At 34.9% G+C, this 20,460-nt stretch overlaps 2 protein-coding genes and 1 long non-coding RNA gene across 13 annotated transcripts in view; 1 reads left to right on the top strand and 2 right to left on the bottom strand.

The window, feature by feature from the left end:
- The window catches only part of LOC149789209 (uncharacterized), a 61,986-nt gene extending 56,063 nt beyond the window's left edge, over positions 1–5,923 (bottom strand). For all 3 annotated transcript variants that reach the window (XR_016424322.1, XR_016424323.1, XM_089975375.1), the window contains exon 1: positions 5,635–5,923. The gene's annotated coding sequence lies outside the window, so the exon portion shown is untranslated. The remainder of the gene's footprint in view (positions 1–5,634) is intronic.
- The window catches only part of LOC149789207 (SCO-spondin-like), a 194,183-nt gene that overhangs the window by 125,210 nt on the left and 48,513 nt on the right, over positions 1–20,460 (bottom strand). The window lies entirely within an intron of this gene.
- LOC149789208 (uncharacterized) lies at positions 11,591–18,576 on the top strand. Of its 3 annotated transcripts, none has more exons than XR_016424324.1 (5): positions 11,591–12,017; positions 13,500–13,690; positions 15,276–15,466; positions 15,940–16,746; positions 17,236–18,575. It is a non-coding gene; the product is annotated as an uncharacterized LOC149789208 (long non-coding RNA). The 3 variants fall into 3 exon arrangements; XR_016424325.1 differs by lacking the exon at positions 11,591–12,017 and adding an exon at positions 12,785–12,917 and having other exon boundaries at positions 17,236–18,576; XR_016424326.1 differs by lacking the exon at positions 11,591–12,017 and adding an exon at positions 13,111–13,142 and having other exon boundaries at positions 17,236–18,576.

Below are 20,460 nucleotides of genomic sequence, written 5' to 3'. Positions count from 1 at the left end.
AATATTCTAGCAATGATAAATGAATACACTGGTATCCAGGCCTTAAACCTGTATAAATTTTCAATTACTTGTATGAATGGAACCCTGGGTGAAGAGTGTAGCTATCATTAATCATATATTATGATGACAAGAATGTGAATAGATAAAATGAGTTGCACAATCGATACTTCTTCACTAAACTATTTCTTATTATTATGGTAATCAATAATTGGTCTTCATATTATCAATGCATCTTGATTGATCCTTTTTATAAATAGGCTGAAAAGTAATTTAATATTTAGTGAGTCTTGGCGCCAGTGCAAACCGATTTTATCACTTAAATGCAAACAGTTTTCTGAATAAACCACGACCTCCGTGGAAGTCAGCACAAAAGATGTATTCTTACCAGTGCTGGAAAATGTACTCCGTGGACACATATTTTTTGTAAACGTTCTGAAAGGTAAATGTCACAAATGGTTCACTCTTCACCTTACAGGCAATCTTACAATCTATATAAACCGCGTAGATGGCGACACGTAATATATTCATTTCTTTAACAAGCCATTACATATATATATATATATATATATATATATATATATATATATATATATATATATATATATATATATATATATATATATATATATCTGTTCTCTTTGTTCGCATTCATTTATGCAATACTGTTATATAAACAAATTATTGAAATTAAACATTTTTAAACTAGACTGTTGTACGCATTGGCATTATTTTACCTCAAGAAAGCAGTATAATAGATCAACCATATATGGCATTTGTTATAAGAAAAAATACTTCTTCGATTAACTTATTACAAGAAAAGTTATGATATCATGCAAGTAAATACACATATTTTAAATAAATGTAAGCCTGGTTGTTACAGCGTTTCGAAAATTTACTTTGATGTATTTTGATGTTATTTTTAATTCTTACAAGAAACATAGAAAACAAAAAGTTGAAAAACAAAAATTAACTTCTGATAAAAAACATAAGTATACAGAATCTCGATTTCCAGCGAAAAATAAAAGCAAATAGGAAAAGAGGGAAAGAGAGAAACAATTGAAAAAGAGAACGAAATAGTGATGATGATGACGATGATGATAATAATTAGTAGTAGCGGTGGTGGTGGTATTAAACTTAAAAGCTGTAAAACTGCATGCAGTAATACAAAATCACCGTTGTTGCAATCATAGCGAAAATTCTAATTACAACATCCCTGTCTGGCAATAAACAGCAGCAGTATTGATATAGAACATGTTTACAACAATCATATTTTAATAGTTCATATTTTGAGATATACCGTTATTATTCTAATAGTATTCCCCATTTCTAATAACACCACTCCCCTTACAGAGCAACATAAATTCCTAACCTATCGATGCTTGTAGATCAATTTATATCCATTATGGTATGTCCCAAAAAAAATTCAAACAGTACGTTATTAGTCCCATGAAGAAAGGAAGTTATAGAACTGGATCAAATATAACTGTTATATTTCAGGCTTGTTGCTGGGACCCTAGTCTAAGTTTAGACTGGTTTTGCGGTATTGTTAGGACGATTTTACTAATGCTAATAGTACTCCAATAAAAAACCTCCTATTAGAATAACTACGGTATTTATTTTCAAAACATAAATAGCACTTGTAAATAAAAGATAAACAGTACAATCAGCGCTATTGTTTTCCTTCTCAAGAATACGTGCATAAATCATATTCCCATCTGAGTTCTATCCATTAATAAACATAACTGACGTTTCTTCTCTGTGTTAATATGAAACTATATGATACATATTTATATTACATGCCCATTTTAATTTGCATAGCTGATACGGAATACGATACAGATATTCAGTCTGTTATTCCATATCGCACATCTAAAATTTCATAATTTGTAAATACTTTTACAATTTAAAAGATTCAGTTATAGCCCACTTATATAATATCTTGAATGATTAATTGCAATACATTTTACAGTATTCATAAAGTTTGTAATTTGTAGAAATGCAGTCATATGTGCTGAACATTACGGCTTTTGCCGTTGGAGATAATGGGATATTGACATAAGTAGCGACTAGCAGTTTATGGGCACTTCACCGTATCTACCGGTATCTACCGCCGAGAAATGAGAGTAAGTTGAGGTTGAAAACAATATGTTGGACAGAATATTTCAAAATGGCTTCTCAGATGATGCTTGCGTGCACAGTGACACCAAACTTGGCACAGAGAGAGAGAAAGAGAGAGAGAGAGAGATATATACCAAGGACTTCGCTGCTACATTCTTGAATTCACAGTTTAAAAATCAAAGTCCAAAGGACTCAGGGATTGATGACAAAACGTTAAAGCATTGTTGAAAATGTCCCCCCCCCCGTTGGGTGAAAACTTTACCCCATGTTTATTTCAAAACTTAGATGTTTGCAAATCTGTTTACTTTAATGAAGCCGGACGGCTTGTACAGTGAACCAGAGAATGAATAGTTATTGTTCCCAGCCGCGGCAATGGTGACGCAGGGAAGACACATTTCACAATATAAAAAATTTTAACTACCGAACCTATCCAAAATCTGTCAGTTTGAGAGTTTCGAAATTATGGTCTGCGGAATATTTCAGCAAGTTTAAATAAGGAACTTTTAATTTGTCTATTAATATTACTGATGACTTGAAAATGTTTATAAAATCGAACAATACAACCGACACATGTTTGCGACATTAAGGTAGACACATCGAATACAGGAGCAGCTGTTTTGACTGTGACATAAATGTATAAGAATTACATATAGTTACAATGATGTTACTTTTTTCATGACTGGGCAAGCGTATAGCTGTTTATATTGAAAATCATTCCGACGTTCAAATAGAAAACAATGAGAAGAAAATATAACAATATTGTTTAGAAATTTCTTTAAAAATATCCAAATAATATTTAAAGTAGTCCACATGTTAGATATCGATTCTTCGTTTTCTTAATGAAATATATGCTTAAATTATCAGCTTTAATTTCAATATATCAATACTTTCTTTAAAACAACATAATCGATCTTTATTCTGTTAAAAGGAAATATCTGATACATATTTGTCTGTGCTTGCATGCCTAATCTGAATCATGTTATTTCTTATTTATTCCGTTTTGGACTGAAGCATATGGGATGTGTATATTGTTATGTATGGTACAATAAAAAGAAATACTGACCAAAGGAGGACAATATCTGTAACGCTCAGCAATTTATTTTTACATTATTTTTTATTTCTTAACTACAATAGGTCTGGGCAATCTGTTTTTGACGCTAACACAAAAGCAAATGTTCTTGTATCGAAATGTGACACCGGTATGTTGTTGTCTGCCTTCGCCAATATTCCAGATTTACACTGGCACAAAAGCTCACACGCATATGCACAATAATTTACTTCATAATCCATTAGATGTGGCCTTAAATTTCGCAGCTTTATACAGTTTCTTAATTCATCTCACAAAGCTACAAATATGTTAATTGATCACAAATTATTCGAGAGTACATTAGTCCTAAATATAAGATTACATACGTGTATACCGGGTAGTATTCCTATGTACAAGTGCGAAAACCAATTGTTTCTTCTCTGAAGCATTAAATGCCTGTTGAAAAACATGTTATTAACCAACATGATGTGGTCTGTGTTTTTAACAAAGCAACAGTAATCAAAACCAAATATCGGTTATAAATTAAAAAGCATAATGCATTAATCATGTACTTATTGCTCGGATGATCAGACGACACTTCAGCGAGGTCTTTAGCGAAGATTATCCTAAGCTCAGGTCACGCAAGGCGACAAACGTCTCCATTAAAGTAACGTTGGAATGAAAGCACATTCCTTCCTAATCGGAAACGATCATAAAGACAAAATTAGAAATATGGTAGGTACCATAGCATACATAGCAATACACCAAGGCCGCCATAGCAGGCTAAATTTATAATGGGAAAATTGGTCAGGACAAGCACTTTTTTCATCGAGGCCTCCAAGATGTTTCTAGAACTCGTAGAACAACCTGATACCACTAAAAGCTTCCCATGACTAGAAAATAGCCCTAAAACCAACGCCAACCTAGAATCTAAAGAGTAAACCGGGCTCTTTTTGGACCTGGCTACAGAGAGCTCATAGCGACTAGCTCACGCACCAGAATTAGGAGGTGCCAATACACGTACCGCAATGTCCCCACATCTAAAACTATGCGATATACTCAACAGCCAATTAGATACGTGTCCTTGTAGAAAATATTGAGACCCCACAATTAGGAAAGTAAGTTTGACAACTAAAAGAAGGCAAGCAACTCGACAATCAATTACAGAAACGTTGTTGTAGCAAAATGCAGTGTTCCAGAGGTATCCGTGCAGTACGAGAGCCATGCCAAGGCAAGATCAGTCTGGATAATCTTCTAAGAAATGGAATTCTAGGCGGTAAAAGGACGGAGGTATAGATCAATCAAGAGAACACTTTCGTGTCTTCATTGAGAACCTCTAAGGAATTGGGTACCTATCAAAGTGAGACGTTTGAAAGACGATATGGACAAACGGCTAGACTAGGTCCACCAATTAAGCTATGGGAGCCATTCACCTCGACAAAAGCAAGTCCGAAATTCCGACACTGTACATACTGTCTTCAGGACGACAAAAACGGACATTGGAAGAACATTCAAACAGACTGAGCTCCTGACCAACCAATAAGCATGGTTCTCTTGGGCACATATCTTCTATCTTAAGCGAACCAAACCTGTAGACGAAGTAGTGTATATCCCCAACCGCGTGCATACAGCACCATTGACACAATCGAGATAGGCGTTGTAAGAGATCGTAGCCGAGGAAGAAATGGCCTACCAGACGGCAGTGAAGGTATCCTTGCCAGAAGAGGCATGATGCCCTCCGAATAGTTTTTATAACGCAACGCTAGGGAAGTTCAGTGTGGAAAACGCAAGTGGCACGAAGACAATGGATGTGTCGCCATTGATAATTTTGGTCACTGAAGATACCAAAAACTAATGTTATTGTGCCAAAAAGGAAGAAAAAACCACTATAGAGAGTTTTGGACAGATGGAGAGATAGGCGGCGAAACAGAGTGATAATTTTTGGATTAATTAGATCACCTTGGGTCATGAAAGAATAAAGCAGATACAAAAGGCTTCATCTACACGACGATTCTGTTGTTTTAGTCATCTCTCTCCATTTATGTAGCCTACTCTTTCACCAGAAAACAGACAAGCACGACAGCGGTCATAGTATCGATGTACACTGCGCTTGCTAAAACTAAATGTATCACATAATGTTGTGTTGTTGTTGGATTTAACGCCATTTTTCAGCACAAGATAGGATATACAGGGCGGCCAGTATAAACGGTGGGGGAAGAAAGCCTTGGAAAGAACCACCAACTTACGAGAAGCTACTGGCTAGCCTTCTCACGTACCCACATTGGTCGAGCCCGAACCTCGAACCCAAGCAGACAGAGATCATATGGCGGTGATCCGTAATGGTGAGCGCTTTAGACCACTCGGCCACTCGGGGCCCCCTCATCACAAAAATGTCTTAAAGAATAGGATAATATTGACATGTCTACAATGTGTGTGTGTGTGTGTGTGTGTGTGTGTGTGTGTGTGTGTGTGTGTGTGTGTCTTCTTACCTCCTTTTCTACCGTTTCCCCCAGTCAGTTCGTCTGCTTTTCTATACTTCTATTTAAGTTGTATTTTCTAACCCAAACTCATCTGCTAATCATTTTATGAGCTTTCTTGTAGCATGTTCACAACAGGGTACCTTATTCGTAACCCAAGATTTACAGATATTTAGATATGCAAACTGCTCTTGATTATAATTCGGTCTTTTTCATCATGTTTGTATAGGGTTACACTCCATTATTGAGATCTCTGTCTCGTGAAGGTAAATGCTTGATTCAGTACAGCCACTAGACCAGAAAAAGCAGACATATTGTTAGAAATAAAATCATCAGCTCATTCTTATAAAATATATATTATATGATTATCGTGTTATTAAAACAAATGCATTATCATTTCCGTATAGTGATTGGTGGGTACTTTGTGTGGTACAGGTAACCAGCAATAAATTATGAGTCATCCCTGCGCGAGCTTATAGTTAACTACAGGTATATTACAGAGAAACAGATTTAGTGAAAGGATCAAACTACAGTAAGAAAATCTTTCAAGCAAATTAATAAATCTTTTTTTTTTTTTTACAAAAAAGATGGAAGGAGGATATAACGGCTTGAAAGAAAACTAGGCGAGGAAAATTTCCTTTAAGTAGGTAAACATTCGCCGGTGTTACTTGTCGTTAAAAAATGATAATGAAGAAACGATAAACAATGAATCAGAGACTGTAACTGATCATTTTCTGGAGTATAGATAACAACGCCTCTTTGTCAATATAATTTTCTTTAAACATTTCATATTACGAGCTCCACCTTCCTCCACACAAATAAGAATACTTTTGTCATATATGCTGAAGATTTCAATAACATAGTTGCAAAACTATGATGCTACGACCATCTCAAGTTGAATATTATCTAGTCAGTCAGCTAGGTGACGGACACCATATGTGAATGTCCGACAAGATTTCCAGTTTCAGAATTCCTGTAAGTTAAAATCTGAAAGCTTCTTTTATACGAGTTTTCTTCTTTCATTTAAATTAAATGGACAGTAAGAGTACTGCTGCATTTTGCTGCATAATAGTGTGCATAGAGGTATGGTTAAGGTGCATTTTCTTTTTCTATCCGTGTAACTGCGTAGTGTTTGAGAGTATTTATTCGAAATTTTTTGTTTCGGAAGTAAAGTTGGTACACGGTATTAAAGGCATATTGAACTGTTTGTCGTGTCATAGTTCTTTTTCATGTTAGGTACTCATAGAATCAGTACCCGAAACAATTTCTTCATCTCCGACACGTGTAGGAACACACAGTAGACACAGGAGGTAAACATGAAAGAACATCACACCAGAAAGATATATAACTTCAGTATCGCGATTACGTTTGTTCCTACAGACACTATTGCCACACGCAGTCAAGTTTCTTGGTTGGGCTGAGTACATTACATAATAAATCCTGAGTTCCGATAAGCTGACTACAGGAATAATATCAGGCCCAATCAGAGGGGATACTATACTTGGCTACATGAATTATATCAGTTGCACTCTTGCCACGATCCGACGTTAGATGACGTCACATGACGTCATACAATATACTAAATTTACTATTGCCTTCTCCCGAGAAAACTATTATCCATAGTTTTGTGTGGCTCGGACATTATCAAGCCAGACATCACTTTCGGAGAACAGTTACATTGGCAGAAGACAATTATAGAATAATATAGTACTCTTACACTGAGGACAGCATTGTAATGTTACAGCAGGAGCTTTTGGTAAGTTCTTAAAGTTCCACTCGCACCTTCTCAAATTCACCTCACCTTTGTATGAAACGTGTTAAGATTATATCATGCTTATTGCGTACAGTAAACACTCGGAGAGGAAATTGTGCGACAGTCAAAGGCACGTCAATAACAAGAACGTAAACGCCCCTATTTACATATATGTCGATAAGGTAAATATTCCACTTTACCAGTGCAAGAGACGCTTCAGCTTAGAAAGTTTTCAATATTTAAGCAAGTTGAATCATTCAGTTTTACCATAAGTAGTGCCGTAATATAGGCATATTTAAAATGTCCTTAATTACTAAAGAGGTTAGAAAATAGTTTTCAGAGCGATCGAGCCTTATCAAGATACATCTGTAAAGGCACTGACGATGCGCATCGTAGTTACTAGTTGAAAAAGATTGGATGGTGTGTGTGTGTCTGTGTGTGTGTGTGTGTGTGTGTGTGATCATTTTCAAACAAAATAAAATGGTAGGTATCATGTTTGATGTGTCTGGTCGCCTACCCTGTTTCAGACTGGTTTTGGCACTATGAATACCTCGTTTCAGTAAGGTGTCGCCTAAGCCGACAAAAGCAACTGCTAATATTATTTGGAGAATTAATGGTGTTACCATAAGCCTCTTGCTATTTTTCGCCTAATCTCTTTCATTTCTGCCTTCAATTTAACTGGTTTAAAGACAAGCTACTTTTAAGAAAGGAAATGGGAGAAAAAGTTGCTAAGTTAAAACTTGATTACGTCTGACCTCACAAAATGTGTACGAAGAATGTGAAAAGAAGACAGCTAGATTCAGTTATAGAATTTAACCCGTCCATATACGACCATGATTTGTGAAAACATAAGGCGAAATCATACTGCATAGAAAATAATTGGAAAAATGGTTATTTGTTTCTCGTATTTATGCACATTTCATATCATGACCGATAACATTTTTCGTCACTAAGAAATAAGTAGATACTCTGTCAGTGTTACAGAAATATACTTGCTGAGATAGTGAGTTGTAATTGTCCGCCAAGTAATTGATTCTTCGTATGCCTATTTGCACCACGTTAATCTTCATTCTGAAAGGCACATAGTGGATAGGGCAAGACTGTACGACCCGTTTACGGTCGTCTCCTTTTTTGTTACATTGATTTCTTATACTAGAAATATCACAGCTATTGCAGTTCAACTAATTTTAAACTAATACAGAAAATACAGTATTCAATTCGAAAACGAAAAGTTGATAATAAATATTAAAAGAAAAATCCAGTTTCATATGAATATGTTTCTTATTAATCGAGGAATCTTACAAATTTTATTCATAGTTGCTCTATTTTTTCCGAAGTTTTGAGAATTACAAACAACGTCATTTGCTCTACATTATGTGAGCGCTATTTGGCGTTTAAACTAAGGAAAACAACTTTCAACCATAATTATGAGATCTGCAGCAATACTCTCAACGTAATTTATCCTTCTTTGCAGTTGACGTAATTACGCATGAAAAAATGTCTTCCATATCTTGATTACAAGGTACTGCCAGAATTAATTGTTTAGTCTGGCATGTTACTGATCATTTGTCCTTGTTTTTGACGCCATTTAAAGAAAAAATTGTATTTTGAAGATAGGAAAATAAAGAAGGGTGTAGAGCTGAACAATAGCCGTAGTTGTTTTTGTTGTCAAATGTCCTTTGTGGTCCATGATTATTTTGTGAAACTTAATACTCAGGGTGCAGCTCTGTCTAAATTGTTTTCCTTATAGAACTTATTCATTTAATGTGTAATAAAGTGTTATGTTTTTTTTCATTAAAACTGAATGTTAATTTTACTTTACTCCTTTGTGCTATTTGATGGACATACTTTTGGTTCTAACATCTGTCTTAAGTAGACTATATTTGGTATGCAAAGTTAAAAGATTTGCTATCTTTAATGGCAGGTATTGATCAGGCTATTGAAACAAATAATAGATCTTCTTAGAATAAGTTTAAATCGAGACTCTAATGGCATTGGAACTTAAATGTATACTCTCTGCAGAATTTAGCTAAACAGACGGAAAAACTTTCACAGCATTTACATTTGCTACACTATGTACAACACGGTAGTCTTTCTTAAGCATATGACATGTTCATACGAACAAGTTGTATGATACTTGTGGATAATGTCTTTGAATTAAAACAATAATCACATTAATCCACAAACATTAAATTCCTCCAAACAGAGAGGTGGCGGAATGATGACGTTTTCCATTCGATTTTTCAAGCAGTTAAAAAACGAAAATTTGCACTTTTCTTTCGTACCACTGGAAACAAATAGCATAATTTGACATGATGTGCATTACAAACTGTTAATTTACAGTAGGGTTGTGTATTTTGTCATTGGCGATATACCATGTTAAGGGAGAAGATATAGGTATTCAAATCTGAAAACCTGACTCTTGTCGGCACCTTCATGAAAATTATAATCATCCATTGACTTGCATTCTTATTACCCGTTTGATTAAAATATCAAAATAATAGTGACGTTCATTGAGAGTATGTCGTCGTCATGGCTGAAATATATGTTTATCGTCTGCAGAGTAATCCCTCTCGCTGTAGCATTATTTTGGTTAATATTAAGATACATTTACATAACTGAAGACCGAGTCATAAAAAACAAACGTATTTTAAAAACTTTGTTGGCGACACGCTTAAAATCGTGTTCACTCTGGCGTCTTGAATTTATTGACATTTAAAGTAATCAATTGTTGACCTTTACCCAAACGACGCCAGGCAGTGCTTCAATGCAAGTTAAAATGAACCTACTGCATCATATGAAATGATATATTCCTTTATTATAAATGGTGTTTTTGTTTTGTTGCTTTAAAGGAACTTTTAACAACACACAAGTCTTTTATAACAGTATTCAGCTGGATTCAGAAATATATCCATATGTTTGCTTCTTATCGTTTAAATAGGTTTACTTTATATTTACCAGTATGGATTTGGTTATGGTTTGGAGTGCTGTGGATGAGTTTTTGTAGGTTCCATATCGTCAGCAAATCCGTGCGATATGAATGCAATAATCCACTACCCGAACCGTCCGCGCAAACACACTTTTGTTGCATATACGGAAAGTCGTTGTTTCTCTCACTATGAAATCTTGGTTTATCTAATGAAGACGCATTCATAATGTTCCTTAAGCTGAAGTCAATAATCAATATAAGGTTACATATTTGAAAGAATAATTAGCGTTTGTAAGCATGTATTTAAATTATAGACATATCACACATAATAAACCACATTTAACAGACACCAACAACACAAGCAGCAACAAATATATCGGTAATAATAACAAGAAAAGAAAAAAGACAGCAAAGCTTTTTGTTAAGTAATAAAACTCGCATTTGTCGATCCAATTTGTACGTTTTATACATTTAAAGCCAAGGGAGAAAAATAAATTAAATAGATTTTAACTTTGTACAGTTCTATGTATGAATGATGATTGCCCGCCGAATAAGATACCCCTGTCCTCAGATCACTTTGAAAATTGTTACGAATCTAGGAGGTAAATCGTGCAACAGAAAGAAAGTAAAACCAACGATTTAAGTAAAACCAACAAACTAGTTCTCTACTATACAAAGTGAAAATATAAGGGACACTTACATTATTTCGAATTAAATCTCTGATTATCCTAAATGTCTGATTAAAGTCCAAAATGTAGAATGTTCCGAATGAATTCAAGAATTTCTTTGAAAGAGTCAACAGTACTCCAAAGGAGTGTATTAGTCCAATCGTGAATGAGCACATTAGTAACTCTAAGGAATATTTGATGTAAAATCTGATAACAAATGGATCCCCTGAGAATGACCTATATCAGGAATGAATTGTTTTTTTATTAAATCCATTATATATAAATATATATATATATATATATATATATATATATATATATATATATATATATATATATATATATATATATATATATATATATATATATATATATATATATATATATATATATATATATATATATATATATATATATATATATATATACTTGATTTAGATGTGAATCATACCAAGGGGGAATTGCAATCGGGCCTTGAATGTTCGGAACACAAATGTTATGTAAACATCCTGTTTACAACTTACAATCATGGACAAAATTTAAGAACACAATATAAAAGACATAAACAGAACAAAATGAAGAGATTATTTTCACTTAAGCATACTAGCAGTCGCATTGCGTGCCCATGCAAGGACTAATGTATGTAAGAGTTTTTATTTTGAGATCATTTCCTTGTGGGGTAAAACAGTGTAACTGTGTTGTATGGACATATATTGCACATACAAACATCTTTTCAAGTAATGAGATGGATAAGAAAATTGTAACATTATACATAAAATTGATATTTTATAACTACACACAATTTTGTTACACAATTCAATAATCACCAGATCTTCCTTCATCACAGTTGATGGGGGGGGGGGGTGGACCGATTGGGGTGACTGGACATATGATGCCTGCAGCGTTACATGTGGTGAAGGACTGCAAGTTAGAACTCATTCTCGGTCTTGTACTAATCCTGAGCCAAAACATGGTGGTAAATCTTGTGAAGGAAACCCAACGGAACCTGAGGCAATTCCATGCAAGACAGATGATTGTCCGCCAGGTAATGAAGATATATTTTGTTTGCTTAGACATGGTAGTAATCGTATTTTGTACATTTTTGTAAGGCCTGATGTTTGGAAATTTTGAAGTCGTTTACTTTCGGATTAGAACGATAAAAAGTGGAAGAAAATGAGCACTCGGTCCATTTGTTTAACTTATATATATATATATATATAACTATTGCATAGAGTTACAAATCACGCGGCAAAATATAGTCTTCCCGAAAAAATTAAGTAAGGGAGATCGAGTTGGTCAGGAAAATAAGAGATGTGTGACGTATATTGTTACCTATCAGGCCTAGCAAGGCAGGAATGGATAAGAAATGGCCCCAAGTGTATGTTCTAGTAGGTTAGCTATGAAATCTTTGCGCCGTCTAAATATTTTCCACCCCGGTTATAATATTTCAATCCTGTATATAATATTTTAATAGGTTGGTTGTTTGTTTGAACTTGCATGAGCTTATGCTCTAAAGTAATATTGAATCATTAAAGTTGGTAGTATATACTAACATAATAAACACTTTTGTAAAACTCAATTTATAAAAGTGTTTTTTAAATACCTTTTTAAATAAATATGATAGTTAAGGCCATGTGTTTTAGAAAGCGAATAAATGACAGAACAATGTGATTTTGGTAACCTGTTAATTCCTTTATACCAACGCACTGACATATGCCTGTTTGGATTTTCTTCCTGACTTCCAATCGCCTGTACTCTATTTTGAGTTATGGGCGATCCCAGTCAGGATTACATCACTGAACGTTGGGCCTGTAGAAGATAATTTTTTTGCAACTGGGCTCCTTTCCTCTTCATTGATTTTGCCAGTCTTATCTATGGGGATTCTTTCTAATGTTTAATTTCTGCCTTCAACATGATGGGAGCTACATACCTTGCGTGTGATGAGGTAGATTACATTTTCTATGTTGCCTATAATAGCATACTAGTGAATAGGAAGCTTTTCGCCTGTGGATGTGATGGAATGTATTTGCTTCCTTCATGTGTTGACTCGTCTTGCATCGTTTGTTTCCACAAGGCTTAGATTTCCCATATATTATTTGATTTGGGAGTGGCTTTACATTCACCCTGACTACCATGTTCAAATTGTGAAGTATGCGAAATTCTAGTACAGGTTTGTGTGGAAAGATTAATATGTATGTATGTATGTATGTATGTATGTATGTATGTATGTATGTATGTGTATGTGTGTGTGTATGTATGTATGTATGTATGTATGTATGTATGTGTATGTGTGTGTGTTATGTATGTATATATGTATGTATGTATGTATGTATGTATGTATGCGTGCATGCAAGTATGTATGTATGTATGACAACTCGTTTAATCGAATTGGTTAGGAAACCATGAATTATTCAAAAGCGTGACAATACCTGCTGACTGGTAGAAAGTAAACATTATACCTACAATTTATCAACTTAAACTATGTTGCTACACATTTCGATAATCACCAGATCTTTCTTCATCACAGTTGATGGGGGATGGACCGATTGGGGTGACTGGACATATGATGACTGCAGCATTACATGTGGTGAAGGACTGCAAGTTAGAAGTCATTCTCGTCTTGTACTAATACAGAGCCAAGACATGGTGGTAAACCTTGTGAAGAAAACCCAACGGAATCTGAGGCAATTCCATGCAAGATAGAACATTGTCCGCCAAGTAATGAAAATATTTCTTGTTTCCTTAGACATGGCAGTAATCGTATTGTGTACATTTTTGTACGGTCTAATATTTGTGAGACTTTGTTTGGAAATTTTGAATTTAATAGTCGTTTCACTTTGGATTGGAACGACGAAAAATGGAATGAAACGATCTCTTGATCGATTTGTCTAACTGTTACGGATATATATATATATATATATATATATATATATATATATATATATATATATATATATATATATATATATATATATATATATATAATCACATGGCACAAGCGCTTTCGAAGTAAAATGATCCTTTTTCATGTGCGCAAAGGATAAGATATTTACATATTTACACTAACCACAACGTAACAAATCACACAAAAAACGCGAGTACTATACAAAGTCTACATTACGTTTACTTTAGATAGATACAGTTAATTAAAATGTAAGGGTTGAACGATGTTGAGTGCTCTTACCTTTTAGTGCCAGCAAGGCATGACTGGAAAACAACTGGCCCCAATCGTCTGCTTTAGTAGGTTAGCAATGAAATCTTTGCGCCGTCTACAAAATGTTCCATACCGTATATAATATTTCCATTCTATATAAAATATTTTGATAGGTTGGTCGTTTGTTTAAACTTGCATGAAGTCATGTTCTGAAGCAATACTGCATAATTGAGTTGGTAGTATAGAATAGCTTAATACAAGCTTTTATAAAATAATTTATTGATGGGTGTTTTCGACGTTTTTAAATAAAAATGATAGTTAAGACCATGTGTTTGAGAAAGCGAATAAGTGACAGAAGAATGTAATTTTGGTAACCTGTTAGTTCCTTGTTACATATGCACTGACACATGCCCGTTTGGATTTTCTTCCTGATTTCAACTGATGGGTTTGAGTGTGCACAGCAGGCACATTCAATAAGCTTCTTTAGATTTCATATTATCTGTGCTCAACTTTGAGTTACGGGCGATCCAAGTAAGAATTACATAACTGAAATTAGGGCCTGCAGAAGAGAAATATTTTGCAGCTGGGCTCTTTTCCTTTTCATCGGTTTTGTCAGTCATGTCTGTGGAGATTCTTTCTAATGTTTAATTTCTGCCTTTTCTTCAACACATTGTGAGCTACATACCTTGCACGTGATGAAGTACATCACATATTCTTTGTTGCTATGGTAGCGAATATCAAGCCTGTCACCCGTGACTGTGCAGGGTATTTGTGTGTTTTCTTCATGTGTTGACACGACTTGTATCGTTTGTTTCCAAAAGGCGTCCATGTCCCATATATTACTTGATTGTAGAGTGGCTTTGAATTTAACCTGACTACCATATCTCAAATTGTGATGTCTGAGAATCGCTACTGCCGGATTGGGAAAAGATAAATTTGTATGTATGTATGTATGTATGTATGTATGTATGTATGTATGTATGTATGTATAAAAAATCGCTTATATCGAGTTGGTTAGGAAACCATGAATTATTCAAAAGCGTGACAATACCTGCTAACTGGTAGAAAGTAAACATTATACCTACAATTTATCAACTTAAGCTATGTTGCTACACATTTCGATAATCACCTGATCTTCCTTCATCACAGTTGATGGGGGATTGACCGATTGGGGTGACTGGACATATGATGCCTGCAGCGTTATATGTGGTGAAGGACTGCAAGTTAGAACTCATTCTCGTTCTTGTACTAATCCTGAGCCAAAACATGGCGGTAAGCCTTGGAAGGAAATTCAACGGAATCAGAGACAATTCCATGCAAGGCAGAAGATTGTCCGCCAAGTAATGAAGATATTTTTTTACTCATTGTAGTAACGGCAATAGACAATAGTACAGAGACAAACCTTTGTCAACATCGGCAAATATGTTCATTAAAAGTCAAATCAGGTCTATGGTTAATACAACGTAACGAACGTTTGTATATGCTAGAAATTCGACTCCGGTCCGTACGTTAGAATTATGACTTCCCTTGGATATTCCGAACCGTATTTTCGTCGTTCTTTTCTGCGACAGATTGCAGTATGCGGCGCGAAAGTAAACTACACTTCAATTGTACATTATCCACTTGAGAAATTCATCGAACATGGTTCAAAATTCGTTTTCTTTAGATTAATTCATATTATTATCTAGGAATTTTGCCGATAATATTTTCAAACGTTTTGTTTATAATTAATATGCATTATCAGAAGAATGTCATGTGTAAAGTACCGATCGTAGACAAAGGTTTTAGACGATTGTATTTTCTTTCATTCCAGAACCTAAGATCTGAGAATATCTTGATTTAAGAAGCTTTCTGGATGCCATGTTTTCGGATCAGTTGAGTACTTTTTTCATTGCTAATCTTGTTTAAAATCACGTCGGATTTATTAGTGCATTCATGCATATAGAAATGTACTTTTTGCATTAATTTAGGATTCACTATTCTAAATAAATACTTTTTCTCATGCTAATTTTATGGTACAAAGTTTCCGCTATTTCTAGAAATTGCCTATCGCAAAAAGCAAGAATAAGCGAAAAGCAGACAGAAACATAAAAGGATTACAAGCACCGATAATATTTGAAGTATGCATCCACACGTAATCATATCTTTGTAGATGTTTTTTATTCTTGCTTATATTGAATATATGAGAAAAAGACTTTTGTTTAGGAATAGTTAAAAGTACAAGGCCACGTGATCATTTAAGTTTACAATTTGATATTAACCTGCAAATAATTTCAACTCGAAACATTAGGCTTTTTCATAAACGTTGATTCACTTCAGATATCGCCATTCCAACGAATACTTTATCATATGAGTTTGAAATACTATCTGGTCACCATGTTGTTTTCAGCGTGCAAGGAGGGAAAGCAGTGAGTGAATATGGATCATTGTGAGAGATTTCAGGTGTGCATGAACAACACGTGGCAGGAGCTGGAGTGCATCAATGGCACAGTGTACAATTCATACACAGAGGCATGCAACTGGCCAGATAACGTTCCAAGTTGCAATACCACTTCCAATATTATCTCAATGAACACGGAAACTCGCGGAGGAGATGAATCTGAGTGTTCGTCAGAGGAATGTTAGTATTTTGATTGTACATAAATACAAAATTATTAGCATATTTGATAGCATTTTCACTGCATCTTACTCTGAATTACGTTGACGCTTTAAAGGGACATCCAACCCGGACACCGCCATAATCGTAATGCCTGCTTTTGTAGATGTATTAGCGCTCAAAATTGAAACACTTCTGCACAAATAAATAAATGTACGCAGCAGATAAAAACTTGAATGTATGCATGGTTAGTCAGCGATAGTGCATTTGTATCTTGAAGGGGAATCGAAATTCTGACTTTGGTCATTATTTGAAAGGCGAATAATCTTGTTTTTCACAGTACGATATATGTTTAATAAATTAAATAGAGCCACAAAAAGGTCAAAAATGTTACTGAACTTTGCAAACGAAGCCTGTAATGAATCAGATTTAAGCTAAAGGAAAAACATATAACGAAAGGCGCGCGCACACCTCGGCGCTGGTTTTATATATACTTTATGACATTTTTTGCAGGTGCTTGTCAAGACAGCAACAACACATTTATTCGTCATCCCACCGATTGCAGAAAATTCATCATTTGTGCGACGAACACCCCATTTGTGGAATCGTGCACTGACACGACTTACTGGAATCAAAGCATGCTTTCATGTCAGTCGGGTACGTGTTGAGAAGACCTGGTCGTGCGAGAACAGATTGTACGAAACGCTCATCATACATTAAAGTCATGTAGCTTTGCACATGCATTTGGTGTAACTCATAGCCTTTGTATATTTTTTAAGCGTTGATATAAATGTCACCGGATTTTATTTTCGTTAGTTGAAGAGAAACAAGCAAAATATTTAATATTTTCGCCTAATGATTAAGCTCTCATTGTAAAAAGGAAAATTCCAAAAGATTGCACTTATGGAGGATTATTCATAAAACAATGTTAAGTAGATTTGAGCCAATTCAAAATACTTTTAGTATTTTCTCACCTTTTAGTTTACGAATACTTTAAGAATATGATGGCAGTGAAAGCAAGTACTCAATCTGAGCACTGTACAATTAATCAGTCTGAACTCTGTACAATTATTCATTTTGATTACTGTATAAGTATTCGATTTGAATACTGTACAAGAGTTTAATCTGAGTAAAGTACTGTACAAGTATTCAGTCTGAATACTGCTGGTGTGAATGTGAATATTATTTATTCCCGTCGATTGTCTTTGCGACATGGGTCAGATGAACCTGAACGTGCTGAGGAATGACTGAAGGGATGTACGAAGTGCGTGTGTGTTGGAAGAATGTTGTGCTGTCATTGCAAAGAAATGAGAGTTAAGTGACTCGTCCTAAGGACAAACCGAGGCAGCCAACTCAAGCTGTTCAGGGCATGTGTCGAAGCTGCCATCTTTGGATTACGGGTTGCTTCTTTCAAAAGCACAATAATTTAAAATTTTAATAAATAACTCTCCACATTCAGTAAAATGCTTTCTGTTGATAATTTACAGCATTCAAAACTATTTGAAAGTAAATATTGAAAATTATGTTTAAGGACAAATACTGTTCATATCTACAATTACAATCCTCCCGAAGCTTTGCATGTGATTTGAATGCTAGCAGTTGAGTAAAAAGCGATGAATGAATTATTGTGTCATCTGTTACCACTCAATGTTTAAAACTGTGTAAAAGAAAGAATTGAAATAAAAATGTTTAGTAAAATCAACAAATATTTTATTTCTCTAAGTGGCAAAGTGAAATAGAAATGCCAGTTAAATCCTATATAATCCTAAATATCACTGATAAGCTCAAAATATAAAATATTCCAAATGATTTGCACTAGTCTTGAATGTTCTGATGTACCACAGAATACAATCCAGAATGTCTTGAATGAGTTCTCAATAATTCCAAAGTAAAGCCGTAGTCCAAAATGTCAATGAGCGCTTTGGAATTCACAAAAATAATTTAAATAATTCTACTAGAATTAATTCTGAACACAAAGACAAACTCTGAACAATTCAGACTGATAAGACCAAAGCGAAACTACATGATTGTCCAATGCAGCACAATTCAACAGGTGGAAAAATTCAACCAAATTGAAACTATGGGCCCAATAAAGATCAAAGTAGAGAGACACCATAGCACTCAAAGGAAAACACGAGTCACTTCGAACTCCAAACACAGTGAAACCACAACTAATCTGGCTGAACCCAATAAAACCACTATCTTTAAAAAAGTAATAGTACTAAACGGATACAAGGACATAAGCAATGAACTCCTACTTCATAAACTCACAGCAAATGGAACACAGACCGCCAAAGTCTATCGTCTTAAAAATCACAAGGGACAAGAAACAAACAAAGCAGTTATAGTGGCTACCGAGCCAATACCCTCAATAATAAAACTAGTACAGAACTGCAGAACAAACTGAATAATACGGCCGTAAAACCAGACGTAATCTGCCTACAGGAAACCCTCATAACACAAGAACACAAACGCCTGCCCAAAGTACAAGGCTATACCCAGGGAAGCTTTAAAAGCAGACCCAAGGGGCAGAAAGGGGGTGGACTAGCAATTGTTTGGATAGTTACGCTAATCTACTATGAAATAATAGAAGTACCCCCTAACCTAAACATCAATAATAGCATCGAAATAATGCCAGTAATGATACATATAGGAACCACAAACATTCAGATAATAAATGCATACGACCCAGGGGGAACCTTCTGCCCTACCAACCTAATCTCACTAAGGGCAATCACTAATAACAACAACAACAATCTAATTATCTGTGCGATTTCAACGCACACAGTGAATTGTGGGGAGGTAAAAAGAAAGATCAACGAGGGAAAATGGTTGAAAAATGGATAACTGAGAACAATCTGGTCATCTTAAATGACGGGTCGAACACTAGATTAAACCCTGAGGATGGCACTCTCTCAGCCATAGACCTAACCATCACTACCCCAAAATTGGCTCAAATCACAAATTGGTGGGTAGATCAAGAAGATACGTTAGGAAGTGACCATTTCCCCATCACAATCAATATTCAAACAAAAACTCAACACATTCCAAACGAAACCCCACCTAAATGGAGGTACCAACAGGCAGACTGGGACAAATTCCAAATATTACTAGCTAGAGCAAATCCAGATAACTTAGAAAGCCCAAATATTGACATGTATTATGATAACATAACAGACACAATTATAGAGGCAGCTCACAGATGCATCCCAAAGACAACTAATATCCAAAATAAAAACCCTGTACCATGGTGGACTAAACAGTGCACTATAGCACATAAAGACAAAAAAGGGCCTTAAATAAATATAAACGTACCAAAAATTATATGTACTTCCAGGAATATAAAGGTAAAGAAAAAGCACTAAAACAAACTATAAAAACTGCTAAAATTAATCTATGGCAAACCTTATGCTCTTAACTGAGTCTAAAATCAAACTCTAAACAAATATGGGACCAGATAAAAGCCATAAAAGGGAAAGCAACTATCTCAGCCCCAAAAATTAAAAATGCCATAACAAAGAAAGATAAGGCAGACCTCCTAGCGAAGCATTTTTCGAACATGAATAGCAATAGGAAACCCAACCTCAAATGTCTCAAGACCAAGGAACAAAAGAATCGCACCTAAATAGCGACATCACAGTACATGAATGGGAGATAGCCCTACGATCCAAAAACGAAACATCCCCTGGTAAGGAACAGTTAGGTTACATTATCTATAAAAAAAACTACCTATCAATA

Source organism: Sinohyriopsis cumingii, chromosome 11 (assembly GCF_028554795.1).
Source record: "Sinohyriopsis cumingii isolate HCF-2022 chromosome 11, ASM2855479v2, whole genome shotgun sequence".
Lineage (NCBI taxonomy): Eukaryota > Metazoa > Mollusca > Bivalvia > Unionida > Unionidae > Sinohyriopsis > Sinohyriopsis cumingii.
The sequence above is the reverse complement of the archived record's forward strand: the minus strand, read 5'-3'. Positions and strand labels throughout refer to the sequence as shown.